The sequence below is a fragment of the Monodelphis domestica genome, chromosome 7 (assembly GCF_027887165.1).
Source record: "Monodelphis domestica isolate mMonDom1 chromosome 7, mMonDom1.pri, whole genome shotgun sequence".
Classification (NCBI taxonomy): domain Eukaryota; kingdom Metazoa; phylum Chordata; class Mammalia; order Didelphimorphia; family Didelphidae; genus Monodelphis; species Monodelphis domestica.
Window position 1 is genome coordinate 179,398,484 of NC_077233.1, and position 17,708 is coordinate 179,416,191.

Here is a 17,708-nt window from a genome sequence, read left to right on the forward strand (position 1 = left end):
AATGCATTTCAACCCAATTCTCTTTTTCTCTTCAACGTGTGACTCAAGATCACCTATCTGTAGTGACATAGAAAATGATGGCTTGCTTGTGGTCCAAATACACATCATGACCTAGGTACTGCATGTTCCTGATCAACTTTGTCTCATCACAGGGGAAAACTAAACCAAAATCTTTTTAGTGACTGTGTACCTCTTTAAAGAAGCCCGGTAGTGTTCTGAGGCTTGAGACAAGAAGCTTAATGGCATCTGGACATAGATGGCTGTTAAACTGGATGCTATAGTCTGAACTGACCAAGGTCGGAGAAGAGGAAAATCAGTGAAATCTGACCTTGTTTTAGGCATATTGAGTTTGAAGTGATGGGGAAACCCAAATGGAAGAATCCAGCAGGTCAGTGGGAAAATAGTCTCAAAGTTTAAGTGAGATGATAAGACAAAAGGTTTCAATGGAGGAGTCATTAATCTAGAAATGGGTAATAGCTAAATAATATTTTTAAATAGTAGCTTTATTAGTTTATTTAGGAGGAATACTAGTGGCTTTTGATTATACTACTGCTATAGCTACAGAAGAGTACCCTGAGACTTGAATTGGAAATAGTGTGACTTTCAGAATATTGTTCTTTGTTTTAACTATGGAGTTAGTATGATATCTCATGTCTGGGGAAGTTGAGATAAACACAGCTATTGAGCTATTTGATTTTGTTGGGGGTTAGTGTATGGGTCAGGATTTTAGTGGTGTTTCATTATTGTTGTAGCAGATAAGGTTTAGCTTTATTAGGGTGAATTTTGTTACTATTTATGTTGTTTTGGAAGTTGTTTATGGATGTAGATTAGATACATATTAAGATAAAGATAATTGAAATCATAAAGGATATGAAATATATTTTGATCAAGTCTTTCTGAGTAGAAGTAATTAGTGGGGATGATATTGAATGAATGACCTTTTGGTCCTGTTTTTTCATATCAGTTTAAATTAATTCATACAGTAGCAATTTATTGGTCTATAAATATATTTATTGGGGGGGAAACTCAATGTGTAATGTGAGTGAAATACCCTAATATATTTTAGAAATTAATAATATGGTTTATTGAGTTTAAAACAAGAAATCAGAATAATCAGTCCACCTTTTTGTAAGTGAGAATGTTTTGCTTTTAGTCCAATCTCTGGAGATAAGGTGTAACTGGAACCTACTTTGGGTTGTAACTGTGGCATATTCATCTGTCTTTGGTGATGGGGAGAATTGCTTATGATATTAATAATAATAACATTTATATAGTGTTTCATGCATTCCAAATCATTTGATCCTCACACTCAAACTGTGAAATTGATAATATTGTTACCCCCATTTTACAGAAGAGAATGCTAAGGCTGAGGATTATGAAACTTGTACAAGGTCAAATTCTATTAAGTATCTGAGGTAGAATTTGAATTCAAGTATCTTGATTCCAAATCATGTAATCTCTCTTCTATACCACTTAACTGACTCAAGCACATATAATCTCATAGCCAGACTTTATCCAAACTGGATTCATCCATGCTGGGCAGCCTACCCAATTTCTAGGTTTGGTTGCAGAAAGTTTTCATTTTGCAAAATAGTAGGAATCACTGGCTGGGCTCTCTGTGCACTTGGCTCAGAAGAGACCTGGGACCCAGAAGGCATATACGTAATTGACTGCTCTCAAATGAAGATATTCTGACCCCAACTTCCAGCAACTATACCAGCATCCACCCCCTTTGGTCTTATCTCTGTCTGATACCAACACCTAGGGGGAGAGTATGTGCCTTCCTCATCTATGTAGAGCTTAAAATCAAATAAGAAACTTAGAATTAAGAAAAAGACAAATGACCTAGCATCTGCATTTCCATAGCTACTAGAATCAAGCATGTTTGTCTTCTTTCCTATTTGGTCCAAAGTCAATTATAACACACAATAAATCATACCTCCCCCCAGTATGAAGAGTCCTATGCCAGTTATCTTGAATGCAGATAAGGTAGAATAGTAGATAGAGCCCTGGACCTGGAGTCAGGAAAGCCTGACTTCAGATCCTGCCTCAGACACTTACTGACTGTAAATGTGACTCTGGGCAAGGCACTTAACCTCTCTATACCTCAGTTTCTTCATCTGTAAAATGAGAATAAAAATAGCACTTACCTCCCAGGATGATTGCAAGGATAAAATGAGATATTTGTAAAGCACCTTGCAAACCTTAAAGAGCTATGCAAATGCTAATTTATTATTATTAGGACAAAAGAAGCCAAAGATAGTCTCTTCCCCAAGTGATGGTCTTAATAAGAGTTGGTCAATAAGATTCAAAGACTCACTCTCCCAGTTTCTGACTTAGGGCAAATTCCCTAGGAAAGGGAGGGTTGAAAAAAGGCAAAATACTGGAACACTTTTGTCCCCAAATCCAGCAGGCATCCATCCATCCATTTCTAACACCCTGATCTCCTTGATAACCTCAATGCAATACTTTTCTGCTATGAGATGTGTAGCTAAGACTCAGCTGGTGGCTTCATGGAACTTAGGATACAAATGTAGATAAGTATAGCAATAATTGTTTGTAAAGTTATGTTTTCCTCACCATAACCTTATAAGGTAGATAGTATCAAGTTTTATCACATACACCCTAATTTTACAGATAAAGAAATTGAAGCTCTGAAAGATTGCTTCTTAATCTAGTGGTCCAAATCACCATATAAGTGTGTTAAAGAGATATAATGTGTTATGGACAATTCAAAGGAATAAGCAAAGCTTCCTGGAGGAGGTGGAATTTGGGATAGACTTTAGTTAAAAAACCAGTTTGCAACATGAAAGGGAGGACACCTAAGACATAGGAAACATTATGAGCAAGAAGGGCAGAAGAGGTAGAAAAGCAGAGAAATGTAAAGGCAACTGAGTTGTCCAACCTAGCTATAGAATAGAGAGGATGATGGAGGATTTTAAGCAAGAGCTAAACATTCTGCCCTGCTATCCAGTTTAGCTGCAAGGAGACCTTCTACGTGTGGGTTCTGACCTCTATTTGTCATTATTGTTCAAGGACTGTGGTATAGACTCAAAAGGACTGTGAGACTAAATTGATGTTTATCAGAACAACTCCAGTGCCTAAGTGTCACTGTGGTGGAATGGCACTGTTCATCTGCCAGGAACCAGCCTGTGGTGAGCCACTCACTGTGTGCTCAGAGGGGCCTTCTGATTATGAATGACTACATGAAATCATGCCTGATATTTGGGGATGGATAAATAGCAGCCTATACCAACTCCTGCTGTCCAAGGTGATGACTCTTAATTCGTGGGGCTGATTATCTTTCTGGGTAAAATGGAATCCAGTCAGATCTGCCAAATTGAATCTATACCTCATTGAAAGATGTCTCACTCTCTTCCTGCAGCACAGAGAAGTCAGAATGGAAAACTCTGGTCCTTAAGACTGAAAACTAACCACTGGTGGCGCAGTTTGGGTCCCATGGAGCAAAAAATTGTTTTTACTTCACCTCCCTTCTTCAAAACTCAGATCAAGGTTTTTCAATTGTCTGTCTCCTCCCACATGTAACAACTTTTATATATTGTGTCTTTTTATATATTTTTATTTATTTTATATTTACTTCTTTGGGTATATGTCTTTCCCTCCAATAGACTGTAAGCTTTTTGAGGGCAGGGACTGATTTGGTTTTGTTTCAATATGCCCAGTAACTATCACAGTGCCTTGCAGGAAATGGATGCTTAATAATGATTTTTGGTTGCCTACATGCACAGATGAATGAATGAATGGGTGGATGGATGGATGGATGGATGGATGGATGGATGGATGAATGAACTGGGGAGAAAATAATCAAATCTTGTCACTTGAAAAAGTCTCTTATTAGGGAAGATAGTTTTTCAAAAGTACCATTCATTCATATATATATATACATATATATATATATGAAAAGCTTCTTTTGCCTTTTTTCCAATATCAATTTTAATAATGATAATAATTTTTATTATTGGGGAATGTGTCCATATATATGATTTGGTCAGTAGAGAGAACTCCCTAGAGTAGAAACTATCCTTGCCTCTATAGTTTTGATAACTTGTTTGTCCCTCACCATCTTGAGTTGCATAGATCTTTGGTAAGTTAAGTGATTTTCTTATTTTCACACAGATAGTATGAGTCAGAGCAGTACTTGAACTTGGGTTTTTCTGAATTCGAGAGGCCATTCCTCTATTCATTGTACCCCTCCAATAATAGTAATGCCTTTTACTAACAGTATATGTGTTTCAAAGTGTTTTTCACTTAAGTTATCCATCTTGATCCTTGAATAGACATATTGTTATCCCTATTTGATGGAGGAGCACAGTGATCTGAACCTAAAAAGATTAAGTGATTTGTTTGAGGTCACACAGGATGTCAGGGGCTGAACTAGGTAGAGAACCCAAGTGCTCTTCTGACATCTCACAGATCTCCACACACATGACTGCTTCAGTCAATGAAGGGAGTTGCCCAGAATCATCCAGATTCCCTTGCCTAATCCACTTAATGAGCTAGAGCACAGTGACAGCTGCTTGGTTGCCTGGCTACCTGGCTGTCTGAGGTTAAAGGGACAAACTTCTCTCTTTACAACATAGAAAAATCTAACTGGGTCATTTGGGAGTTGGACCCAAGATCATGACTTCCTTAGCACTGTTCTTTTAGCTTAGCTAACTGGACCCCATGGGAAAAATTCTGCTGTGACTATACTAGTCTTGAAATGGGAGTACCTGGTTCTAATAAAGCATGATATGGGATCTCTTATGAGATTCACAAGAGAAATGGTACTAGAGTCCCTTTTCCCACTCCTCCTTCAAGTGACAATTCAGGTAACCAACTCCTCCAGGTAGTCTTCTTTGATGTCTCCCAATGAAAACAGATTTAAAAGGATAGCAATGTCCATTTTATTATTGTTGTTATTACTATTTTGTTTTATAGACAAAATCCTCCATATAGTAATTGCATCTTCTATATCCTAATTTGTATGGACTTTGTTTGAACAGGAGCCCCTTTGGGCTACTTCCTCAGATGGCAACTTGCTCCTCTCAGGTTTTAGAGGAGCCTGTGAGGCTACCTGAATTCCTAAAGAAATACCTCCTGAGCCACCATTTATGAGCTTCCCTTTAAGAGTCAAGCCAGTAGATACAATAGCTACCAAACCTTTCCCCTATAAACCTGGGGCATTATATCATACATGTGAAGAGGGGTGACAGAATAGTGAGGTACATGTGTAGGAAACACATGTGGCCAAAGAAGTTTACATTTCCTGCTACAGGGCCTCGATGTCCCCTCTCTCCTCCTAAAGTCCTCTTGTGGCTTCTCTCAATTTCCAGGACTAGTTCTCCCTTGCATCAGTTCTCATCCAACAGAGAGGGCAGAGGTTACATATGACTGGAAATTGTGACCCTGCACTATGTTAGATGATACACCTCAAATTCTCTTGAACTGATGAACTTTTAACTTTTTAACTTCTAGATGGTAGATCTACTATTTGATAAGTAGCTAGTTCCCTTGCTTGACTCAATAGCTAATGGAAAAATCTTTGCTCTCCTCAGACTGGCATAGGTGAAAGGGTGACAGTCTATAAAACTGCCCTTAATCTAGACTCATTTCAATTAGCAAATTTTCAAACTATTCAACTGCCTTCCATGTTATACTGTTGATCCTACCAAAGCTTACTAGCTCCCTTTTATATTTTATCTTTCCCAGAAAAAGCTATTCCTCAAAAGCAAGACTTTTTTTTCTTGCTTCTTTTTGTATCCCCCAGTCTTCATACAGTATCTGGCGTATAGTAAGAGTTTAAACAATGATTTTTCTTTCATTCACCTAGAAATAAAGGAAATATTAAAATCTAAAATATCAATAATTTTTTAACTAACCACACAGATGTAGGAAAATGGAACCATGATTAAAAAACAATTCATTTTTTTATTTCCATGGTTGCATGATTCTTGTTGTTTCCCTTCCCTCCTCCTTTCCCCCTCCCAAAGTTGACAGGCAATTTCACTGGGTTATACATGTATTATCATGCAAATCTATTTTAATATTATTCATTTTTGTAATAAAGTAATCTTCTAAAACCAAAGCTCCAAATCACATACCCACATAAACAAGCGATAAATCATGTTTTCATCTGCATTCCTACTCCAACAGTTCTTTCTCTAGATGTGGATGGCATTTTTTCTCATAAGTCCCTCAGAATTGTCCTGGATTATTGTATTGTTTTTAGTAGCAAAATCTATTAAATTTGATCATCCCACAATGTTTCAGTTACTGTGTATAATAATCTCCTGGTTCTGCTTATTTCACTCCACATCAGTTCATGTAGGTCTTTCCAAGAACAATTTGTATTTTTTTTTAAATCTGGAATCTTGGAGATGGTACTGGGTTAGTGGATCATTCATTCTGTTTAATCCCCCCAAAAAAGAACTAGTAGCCCTGGATCAGAGTTATAGAGAGCATAATTCAGTTCTACATAAGGGAAAACTTCCTAACTATTAGAGCAGTCAAAGAAAATGCAATTAACATGTAGTGAGCCCTCCATCACCAGAAGTTAACTGGTAGAGATAGGATGATCACTTGTTCAGGATGTTTTAATGGGATTCCTGCTTTTAAAAAAAGTCAGCCTAGATGAGTTCTGAGATTTCTTCTATATTTTACATTCTCTATTATTTTTCTTTTTTTTAACTATTGAGCATTTCTTTTCATCTCATATTCTATGAAAAAAAATTGTAAAGAAAAATTTTTGTTGGAAGACTGGGAATAATAGCTTAGGATAATAGGCAAGTGGGTTCACACGATAACACAACTAGGATAAGACTGTTGATTCCCTGACAAGGACTATCTGCCCCCTGCTTTGGATTTGAACAGCCTTCCTGGTGCCCACAGATAAGAGCTGGTGTGAATGTGCTTCCCCCCAGAGCAGTACCCTGGAGGTTTGGGTGCCTAGCAGAAGGCTCCAGCCTCTGGGGAGACTTCTTTTGGAACACCAAGGCTTCCTACCTCCCAAGTTGCCAGAATCGATGCAGCACAGATGTTTGCTCTTCGGCTGCTGAGCCTGTCCTCGAGTCTGGGATGGCATCCATCAGGCTTCTATGAACTGAATGTGAGTGACACCATCTATCCCCTCCAGTCCCCTTCCTAATCTCCTCATCATTATCCCTGGTTGTTGGCTTAAATTGGTTCTTCATGACCCAATTTTTGGTATTTAATCCCCAGTGTTTTACCATTTGGACAGGTGATTGGTTGTTCTGAGAACAACTGATTCAAAGAAAAAACAAAGAGGTAAAGGACCAAGAAGAAAAGGAAGAAAATTTCCCATTTGCTACCAACCAGGCAGCCTCATGGTTTGGGGGAAGTGAGTAGAAGGAGTTAATCAGTGATTCAGTCAGAAACAAGAAGACAGGTACATAGTTAATGAGGAGGATTTAACCTGGAATAGGAGGAGAGCCATGTTGGAAGCAAGAAACAAAGAACCAGGAGAAAAGACTTCAGTCCTGAAATTGCTTGAACTTACTTAACTGGACTAAAGAACCAAGAGATCTATAAATAATGTGTTAGTATCCAGCAGATGTTGAAAATTTTTTGTGGAATTGAATTAAATTGAATTGAATTCTCTATATGATGAGACAAAGCTAGACTCACTGTCCTGGAGTCTCCTATCCCTATCCCTTTGGTTTCAGCTTAAATCTGTTCTCCTCGTAACCATCTGATCCAGTCTCCCCTGGGCTCTGCCTATATAAGAATCCTCTGACAGCCTTTCAATTGATTCTGGGCACTCATCCGCTTACTTGGTTTCCCTGAACTGAGCCTTCCATCTCCATCAGCACATTCTGGGTTCTCCATTTAGTTCAATAAATTCAATTCAACAAATATTTATTAAGAGCCCTCAACCCACGATGTCTGTAAAAAGCCTCTCTATATGTTATCTGCCTCCCCCTGGACCCAGATAAATCCTCAAGCCTATAGTAAAATGTTCTTTGTTGCATTCTCACAATGATTGCACTGAGCATGTTTCTCTCATAATAATGCAATAAGATGGGATGGAGCAGGACACTAGAGGCTGAATCCCAATGCTATAGAGTGTCAGAAGAAGTCCAAGTCTTGTTTGGGAGATGCACAGAGGCTAAAAGATTTGCCTAGTCCTAGTGTGCTTAGAATGTTGGGTGGGACAGGGGCAGGGATGGAGAGGGCAATATCTATATTCCATCCTTTTAAGATAGATGGCTTGCTTTAATCTATGTCTAACTACTACAGTTCTTCATGGAAGATTTGCCAGCATGATGAGGTTGGAAGGATCATAGAATTTAGCTTCCAAGGAGTTCAGCAATAGTGTTGGACCAGGAGTCAAGAAAAACTGAGTTCAAGTCCTGCCTCAGACACATACTAGCTGTGTGACCCTGGACAACTCGCTTAATTTCTCTATGTCTCAGTTTCCTCATCTGTAAAATGGGGGTAATAATAGCATCTATGACTAAAGAGTCAGAGTTGTCATGACAATCAAATGAGATAACCTATGTAAAAGCATTTTGTAAGACTTAAAGCACCATATTATTATTTTTTATTATAATGGTTGTTATTATTATTATTATTAATTATTACCACCAGAAAGAACCTTAGAGATCATGGAAACCAACACCTTTATTTTACAAAGAAAAAAGTGAATCCCTGAGGTAGAAGGTGATTTGCTCAGGGTCACATAGAAGTTCAGTGACAGTCAGGATAAGAATCCATTAAAATCCTCTTCCTCCTGTTTGCCTTCCTTCTTAAGGCAGCATAACCTAAGCAACCTATAGACACCATAGTAAGAGTTCTCATAGTGCCCAGAACTCTGGAGTGGGTAACATGAAAGATTCACACACTTATGGCTCCTCCCTTCAAAGAAAAATTAGCTACAGATACACAATAATGATAATGATTACAATGATGGTGATGATAGATAGATAAATAGATGTTAACTTTTCTATAGCACTTTAAGGCTTACAAAACACTTTATGAATTTTATTCTCATCATGACTCTGGGAGATAGCTGTTATTAATTCCCCACTTTACAAATAAGGAAACTGAGACATACAGAGGCTAAATTACTTGCCCAGGGTCACACAGCTAATAAGTATCTGAAGTTCAATTTGAACTCAGATCTTCCTAACTCCAAGTCCAGCTCTCTTCTACCCACTATGCCTGCTAGTTGACTTTGATGTGGGTTTTTAAGTGTTGGGGGAGGGGCAGCTGAGTAGCTGGGTAGCTCAGTGGATGGAGAGCCAGACCTAGAGATGGGAGGTCCTAGGTTCAAATGTGACCTCAGACACTTCCCAGCTGTGTGACCCTGGGCAAGTCACTTAACCCCCATTGCCTAGCCCTAACTGCTCTTCTGCCTTGGAACCAGTACACAGTATTGGTTCCAAGACAGAAGGTAAGGAATTTTTTAAATAAAATAAAATAAAGTGTTGGGGTCTGGGGAACTGCATCCCCCAGCTTGCCTCAGGGGCCCCTCCCTTATTACTTCCTGGAGTGGGATTGGTCTTGAATGGACCAATCTGTGCTGGGGGACCACACCCCCTACTTCCTGGCATGGGATTGGTCTTGAATTGGACCAATCCTGTGCTAGGGATAGTCCATGCCCCTCCCCACCCCCAGTTCCAGGCGCTGGGTTGGTCTATATAAGGGCCAAAAAGTTTAGAGAATTAGTGAATTTCAGCTAGTTCACATAGCTAGCAATTATCTGAGATTTGAACTCAGATCTTCCTGACTTCAGGCCCAGTAATCTATTCATTCACCACCTGGCTACTCCCTGGAAATAGAATAAATAGGAAATAATTAACAGAGGGAAGGTGCTGGAATTAAGAGGGGTCAGCTTCCTTTAAAAGGCAGGATTTTAGATGGGATTTAATAGTATAAAGCAGAAGGAGAGTGCACCAGGCATAGGGAACAGCCAGAGAAAATGTCCAGAGACAGGAGATGGAGTGTGGAACAGTAAGGAGCCCAAGCCACCAGATCAAAGAGTATGGGTCAGGGAGTAAGAAGTAAGAAGACTAGAAAAGAAGGGCCACTAGGTGGCATGGACTTGGAGTTGAGAGGACCCAAGTTCAAGTCTTCCCTAAAACACATTTTTGTATGACCTGGACAAGTCACTTAACTTAATTTACCTGACCCTTTGCCCTTCTATCTTAGAATTGTCCTAAAACAGAAAGTAACAGTTTTAGAGGGGGAAGAAAACTAAGAATGTAGAAAAGTCCAGGTTATAAAGGACTTTGAATGCCAAATAGAATTCTTATTTGCTAGAAGGCATTAGGGAACCACTGGATATTGGTGAATAGAGGAGTGACAAGCAAGCCTGTACTTTAGGAAAATCAGTGTCAGGGATAGGATTTGAACCCAGATTTACTTGACTTTAAGATCAGAGAGGTGGTATCATAAGATCATTTATCTAGAACTGGATACCAACTTAGAAGTCATCAAGTCTAACTTCTGAATTAAAGATGAAGAAACTGAGACACAGAAAAGGTACGTAATTTGCTCAAGACTCACAGGTAATGCTAGTGTTGTACCAGGTGGGAGCTCATGCTATGATCTGAATAAATATTTCCCCAAACCCCAGAACCTGGGAAAAATAGGAAAGGGCTCTGGAGGCAGTCATTAGAGTCTTCAGAAGTAAAATAGAGGCAGGAGGAAATTGGAAAGCTTTTACTTAGTGCAATGCATAGAATTCTTCCTCTGAGCCTGAAGGTGAAATCTGTTGCTGCTTCAGCACCAACCCTTTTCTCCTTACCTTCTTGAAGTGATCTATTTATTTGCATGCTTAAGAGTCACTCAGATCACGCTGACACTGTGTTTTCTGATGTCCTCTTTGATCTTTCACTTTGGGTCTCTTAAAGCTTAATGCATTTAAACATCTCCTGTCTGATCTCCATCCCTTTTATCCAGTTTCTTTGATCCAGTTGGTTCTGGTCACTTGCTAATCCCACCAAGGTTCTTGCTTCACATAAGAGTTTCTTCTGATTCCTCATGCATTCCTCCCTCTCCCCCCTCCATCTTTTCTACCTTCTCACTTTGTTAAAATGCTGAGATGGCAACTCATATAGTACAAGAATACTGAGCCCAGGAAAAGGAAAACCAAGCTGTCCGTGAGTAAATCAGAGATGAATATCTAAAAAAGTGAGACTCAACATAGGTCTTCCTAACTTCCTAACAGATCCTATCCATTGTGCCACACTTGCTTAGAGCATACATGTGTCTAAATGAGGCTATCCACCAAGCAGAGGGATCTTTGGTGTCAATCACATGACATGGTAGAAGATTCTGGTCCCAATGAGAATTCAGCCTTTGTTGCACACCATTTGCCTTATCAATACAATTCTTTGGACCACAGGTTACTGGACAGGAGTAAAAACTCCAAAACGATAAACTGCAAGGGTAGTTTTCTGCCACCTCTTGCCTTCAATAAGTTCTTTTGAAATCTCCATTGCATGGCAGCATTACAGTGGTTAAAGAGCTGATTTCAAAGCCAAGAAGACCTAGGTTCAAGTCTTCCCTTTGACACATGGTGGCTGTGTGACTTTGAGCAAGTCACTTAACTTCTTAGTGTTCTAGGCAGCCATAAGTTGCAAAGAAGGAACTAATTTGCTTTGCTTCCCTAAACCAATGAAATCACAAATCCATTTTCTATCCTTACTTCCATCTAAGAAATCAAAGAGTAGAAAGAATGATCTTGGAATCACTACCTTTCTTCATATTCTTTTCTCTGGGCAGCAATCCTACCCCAATCTGTCCACTGAACAAGTACACAATTAATCTATATCATAACATAAGGGAGTTTGGGGGACAAACTCCCAGAAGTGACATTTAGCTTGGTGTAGCATAAAGTATTTTCTAAAGAGTTCTTTGTTTTCATTCTCTGTCTTCAAAATTCTCTAGGACCAGTCCTTGGGTATATATAGGGATGGGAGAAGGATGACTGTCCTTTTTGACTTCTAATCCCAGGCTGAAACTGAACTCTTTTAGCTCCTCAGATCTCTGAAAATGTGGAATCCTTCTCTTCTCCTTCCAGAGACCCTTTTGATCCCAGGTTTAAGTTGCCTTCCTTGAAATCACATTCTATGGGCATCAGCTTACTAAACAATTCACAGGAACAACCCTGACCACTGATTAGGGAGCCTGATGAGGGAGCCTTTTGCTCCAAACCAATCTCAAAGTTCTCTAAAAGCCTTGGAAACCCTAACATAAATGCATATCCATGGAAATGGCAAACACCTAGAAAATGGAAGCTTTCATTTAAAAGAGGTAAAGATCACATAAATTAATAATCCTTTGTATAAATATTCTACAAAAGTCTTACTTTAACACACATTATGAAGATATTCCTGCATTCCTGAGGGGTTCTGGCATTGGAACAAAAATTCCATTGAGTATGGCCAAGCTAGAAAGACTTGGTTTAGAAAGAGTATGGTCTTGGCTTATTGTGACTTCTGCCTAAGGACCAGTTTAGCTAAATATGATCCTGGTAACGTATGTTAACTGAGAACCAGATGGGTTAACGTAACCAAATTAAATGCTGATAGGAACACCATGGAGAAACAGGGCTAAAGTGGCTGTGAACTGTTTTTTTAGAAAACAAGATGGAAATATACATTAAGAGCTGCAAAGCTCTTTATGCTCATTGACCGAGGGATCCCATTACTAGGATTAGGCCCTAAGGGCATTATTGAGAGAGTGAAAGGCTATGTATGTATGCATGAAAATATTCACAGAAGCTTTGTTTGTCATGACAAAATAACTGGAAATAGCACAAATGTAATAAATGGGAGAAATTACTAAATAGATTGTGATATCTGAATGTAATGAGTTGTTTTATGTTATTAGAAATGGCAAATATTGGAAATATAAGTAAAATAATGGAAATATGTAAATAGAAGGTAAAAAGAATATATTCTATTATTATATTTTTTAAAATAACAACACATAATCAAGAGAAAAAAGTGTCCAAGTAAAACAATTCCAAAGATAACTCAAAATCAGAGGATGTTTATATTAGTATACATATATAATTTGCATGTCTTTAAACAAATTGTAAAAAATGTGGAGTTTTTGGTTTTGCACATAATTTTTTATGCACTTGCTTAGTTAAGTGTTTTTGGTGGTGGTGGCGGGGGTGGTTATTAAGTATGTAATTTTAAAATCCTGACAAATCAAAGATTTCTCAGCACTTTGGGATGTGCCAATGATAGGAACAGAAGATGCTGAGAATCTAAAATAATATTACTTCTTTTCTTCACTCCTTCCTTCCTTTCTTTCTTCCTTCCTTCCTTTCTGTCTTTCCCTTTTTCCTTCCTTTTTCTTTCTTACCTCCTCCCTTCATCAAGTTTAGTTTCCTCTTTTCCTTCCTTTCTTCACTACTTCTTTCCATCCTCTATTATTTCTTTTCTTTCCTCCATCTCTCCCTCTTTCCTTCCTTCTTTTATTTCCTCCTTTTTTCACATTTTCTCTTACTGAGCAAAGCACCAGGTTTCCTGATCAATACTCAGGATGTGCCATTGCAAAGTAGGCAACCGCCTACATGACATGATTTCAAAAGTGCCAGTAAGCACTCCTTCCTCCCTCCCTAGGAAAAAAAAAATCTCCTCATAAGCTCACTGATGCTGGAGAACTTCACAATTTAAAGTTCATTTCTTTGACTTAAGACACCATGCTCTGCTGAAAAGTAAATAACCCTAGGACAGTGATGGCAAACCTATGGCACATAAAGTGCTCTCTGTGGGCATGCACACTGCCTCCGCCCCCCCCCCCCCTTCATTACTAGAAAGGCAGAGGAACTTGGGTGAAGCTGCTCCCTCCCTCTCCTCACCATGCCTGAAGACATTTTTTCACATCACCTACCCCTATGCCCAGTAGTCCAATGGGAACTCATATTCCCTCCCCTGTGTGGGGTAAAGGGGAGGGGGCACAGGATGCACCCAGCACTTGGTGGAGGGGCAGGGCATGGCATACAATCTTTGGGGGTTGGGTACAGCACATGGTCTCTAAAAGGTTTACCATCACTTCCCTAGAAGGTATACTTATCAGGCATTTATATTTTAGGAAGAAAATATGATCTTGTGAATAGGATTTGATGGGACCTAGGAGAAAAGAGGGATAGAATGAGTACAATAGGCACTTGAATTAGATAATAAGATGACTTTACAGGGCAGAGAAAGAAAAGAATAAGAAGGAGGTACCAAAGATAAATCTCATCTATTTTCTTTTATGTTAATTTGTATGTAGGTATCAGTATCCACTTTCATCTTTCTACTTCCTCAATCCACAAAAGATCATTGGTTACTAATCATCTTGATTAAGTCTCTAAAGAAACATTTCCAAACAATGAGAAGATTACTAGATTTTGAGGGACCAAAGTACCAGTCTCATCTTTGCTGGTTAATGAATATGTAGTATTGGGTAAGTCACTTAACCTTATGGAGTCTCAGTTTCTTCATCTGGAAAATGATGATACTGAGTTGGATGATGTCTAAATTACCCAGAGTTCTAAATCTGTGACCCTATCATCCTTTGAGAATTATGGCTTCCCTAGCTTCATTCAAAGCACTGATACTCCCATCCCTAAACATACCAGTGGTGGTTGAGAAAACTCTATAACAGACTCTCTTCAAACTCACTTGTCTCATGATAGTCAGACAGGCTTCTGATTTTTCCCTACCTTTCCCAAGCCCAAAACCACCCCCAAAACACTTGACTTGGGATTCTTACTTTGACAGATGTATTATATTACTCTGAGATACTTTCCACTAATTCTAGTTTTATGAAAAGGGAAAAAAGCCAGCTCTTAGAGGATTCACATATCGACTTACTGCTCACTAAGCTCTTATTAGATTGCTTTATATTGTGGGGACCAAAACCAAAAAAAAAATCAATGAATGTTTTCAGGGTTTCTCATAAGGGAATATCCACTGTACTGACTCCCTCCTATTCTCCATTGATGGCTGGAATAACCACCCAGTGCTGAAAGGTGTATCATTATTATTCAGCCATAATATATTTTAGGAATCCAAGCCCTGCATAAGTGAAAACTTGGAGAGGACTAAAGAAGTATACTAAGAAACCTAAGCAAAAGGAGTCAGGTTAATGTAATAATAAGACGCTTATCTAAGAAAGTCAGCAGTCCTGGGTTCTAGTAATCATGAGACTTTGGACAACTCATTTTATATTCTTTGACCTTGGTTCCCTCACCCACAAAATGAAGTAGAGGGAAGAGATAAAGCAGGAAAAAGAACTAAACGATCTCTATTATTCCTCCCAGTGCCAACATTCTGTGGAAAAAACAACAGCCTGACAGCCAAGGCCCTTAGACCCTAGACCTAGTGAGTGTTTGACAGCACAACTTGAATTTCCTTCTCTGTTTTTTCTTTTAAAAGAAGAAACTCATGCCCACTCACTGAATTCCTTGGCTGAGCTCCCCCCCTGAGATCTAAGGGATGGGTATTGATCACACCAGTCTCTGTTTGCATTATTTAGCTCTCAAGAAACATCTGCTTGCTGTTCATTAGCTTTGTCTGGGTGCTGCCGCCAGATGGGAATGCCATCTGGTGGTTGAGTCCAGGATGTGCATTTATGCTCCCATATATTCAGATCCAACAACACCATTAACATCTGGCACGCTGTGGTGCATAGTTTCTTGGGTGCCACAGCAGCAGGGAATCTGTCACTCCTCAATGTACCAAAGCACCCTTCTTTGAAGTTGAGTTAAGAAAAATGGTTTCCCTGGGACCATCTTCCCCTGGGATAGGAACTGAGAGAGTTCCTCCCAACAGATAATAATCATATATTGAGAGCTGGAGGGGACCAGAAGCCATCTAATCCAAATGTCTCATTTTTCAGGTGAATAAACTGAGACCCAGGTAGGCTAAGTCACTTATCCAAAGTCACAAAGAGAGAAATAGCATTAGGATTTGAATTCATGTCCTCTGACTTCAAAGTCAACATTCTTTTTACTACATTATTGTTGTTCAATCATTTTTCAGTTGTGTCATATTCTTTGTGACTCCATTTTGGGTTTTCTGACAATGATATTTCAGTTGTTTCCCATTTACTTCTCCAGTTTATTTTACAGGTGAGAAAACTGGGGAAAAGAGGTTTAATTGACTTGCCCAGCTATCCAGTATCTGGGCCCAGATTTGAACTCAAAAACATGAGTCTCTCTGACTTCAGGTCTGGTATTTTATCTACTGTGTCACCTAGTTGCCCCTATTGCTATTCTTTTCCCAAGTGGGTACAGATTTTGTCATTCAGATATTCATATGAGTTATTCTTGCTTAAAAAACAACTTTTGTTCAACAAGTCTTTTTAAAGTCTTTTCAATACCATTTTCTATTTAGCAAAATATAGCTTTTCTCAATAATGGCAATAAGAGAGGTGGAGTCAAAAATGGCAGCATAGAGTGTAAAAAATAGACTCGAATACAGGACTACAATCCCCACAAGCCTTTGCTCCACTTCCCCAGAATGCCTTGTAATCTCACGTGGGCCGAGAGCGAGAAGGGATTTTAGCTGATTCAAAGGCTTTTGAGAGGCTTGGCTCTTTTTGGACTTCCGTTTTGGAGCAGGCGGTCTCTTGCGTGATATGAGGTTATTTTGTCTAGGCCTCTGGCCTAGGCACATGTTTCTTACTTGTATATTTTTTAATCTTTAACCTTTAATAAACCTCTAAAAAATATAATACTCCTTGCAGAGAGAAACTAATTTCTACCTGCCTCAGTCTCCCCATCTCCCCTAAATTTTAACTGTTACAAGAGGCAGCAAAAGTTCAGACCTCTGAAAACCCTTCCTTGCCGATTACAATCTAAATGCTCCTCATGGACTGATAATCAAACTTAACAACAGGGCAGAGCCAAGGAATCCTCCTGCTGGACTCAACTTGATAGGTACACTCCCCAAAAGCCTGAATTTGAGAACACTCAGGTTTAAGGGGAAGGAAGAAGGAAGGTCAGAGGACCCCTCCTCCACCTAGAGTGCTAAGCCTCCAGAGGTAGCTGGAACCTCTGGGCAGGCAAGGATGCTGGTCTGGAGGGAGTACCTTGTGGGCAAAGTTATTCCAGTCTCAGAGCATCAAACACAGGCAGTGGGGAACTAGTTGGAGAAGAAGCACAAAGTGGACAGCCTAGTTGCAGCAGTGGAGACACTCCATATTGCCCCCTCTTCTCTAGGTTTTGGCCTCAGGGCACATCCAACTCTGCAACTCATCTGGGATTAATCCCAACAAAGCCTTCAAAGGGCAGGGAAGCTCAAGCTCCAACACCCCTCCTCCACAGACTGAGCTGAGAGATTTGATGACTAAGCTCCATGGGTGAAGGCTGACAGAAAAGCTGAAAACAAGAGATCCAATACAAAATGAGAAGAGCAAAAGCATAGGCAAATACAGGAAGTAAATAAGGGGTAAATATGAGCAAACAACAGAAAAAGAAAAAATAAATTACAATCAACAGCTTCTATCTAGGCAATGAACAAAGAGCAAATGGAACAGAGAAGGATGAAGGAACAGCAAGCAAAAAACCAGAAACTCTGGTGAATTGGATACAGGCTTTGGAAGAACTCAAAATACAATTCAAAACATAATTAAGAGAGGATGAAGACAACTGGGAAAGGAACTTAAAAAGCAAGATAAGTCATCTGGAAACAAAAAAAAAAGTGTCTTGAAAGCCAAAATTAGTCAGCTTGAAA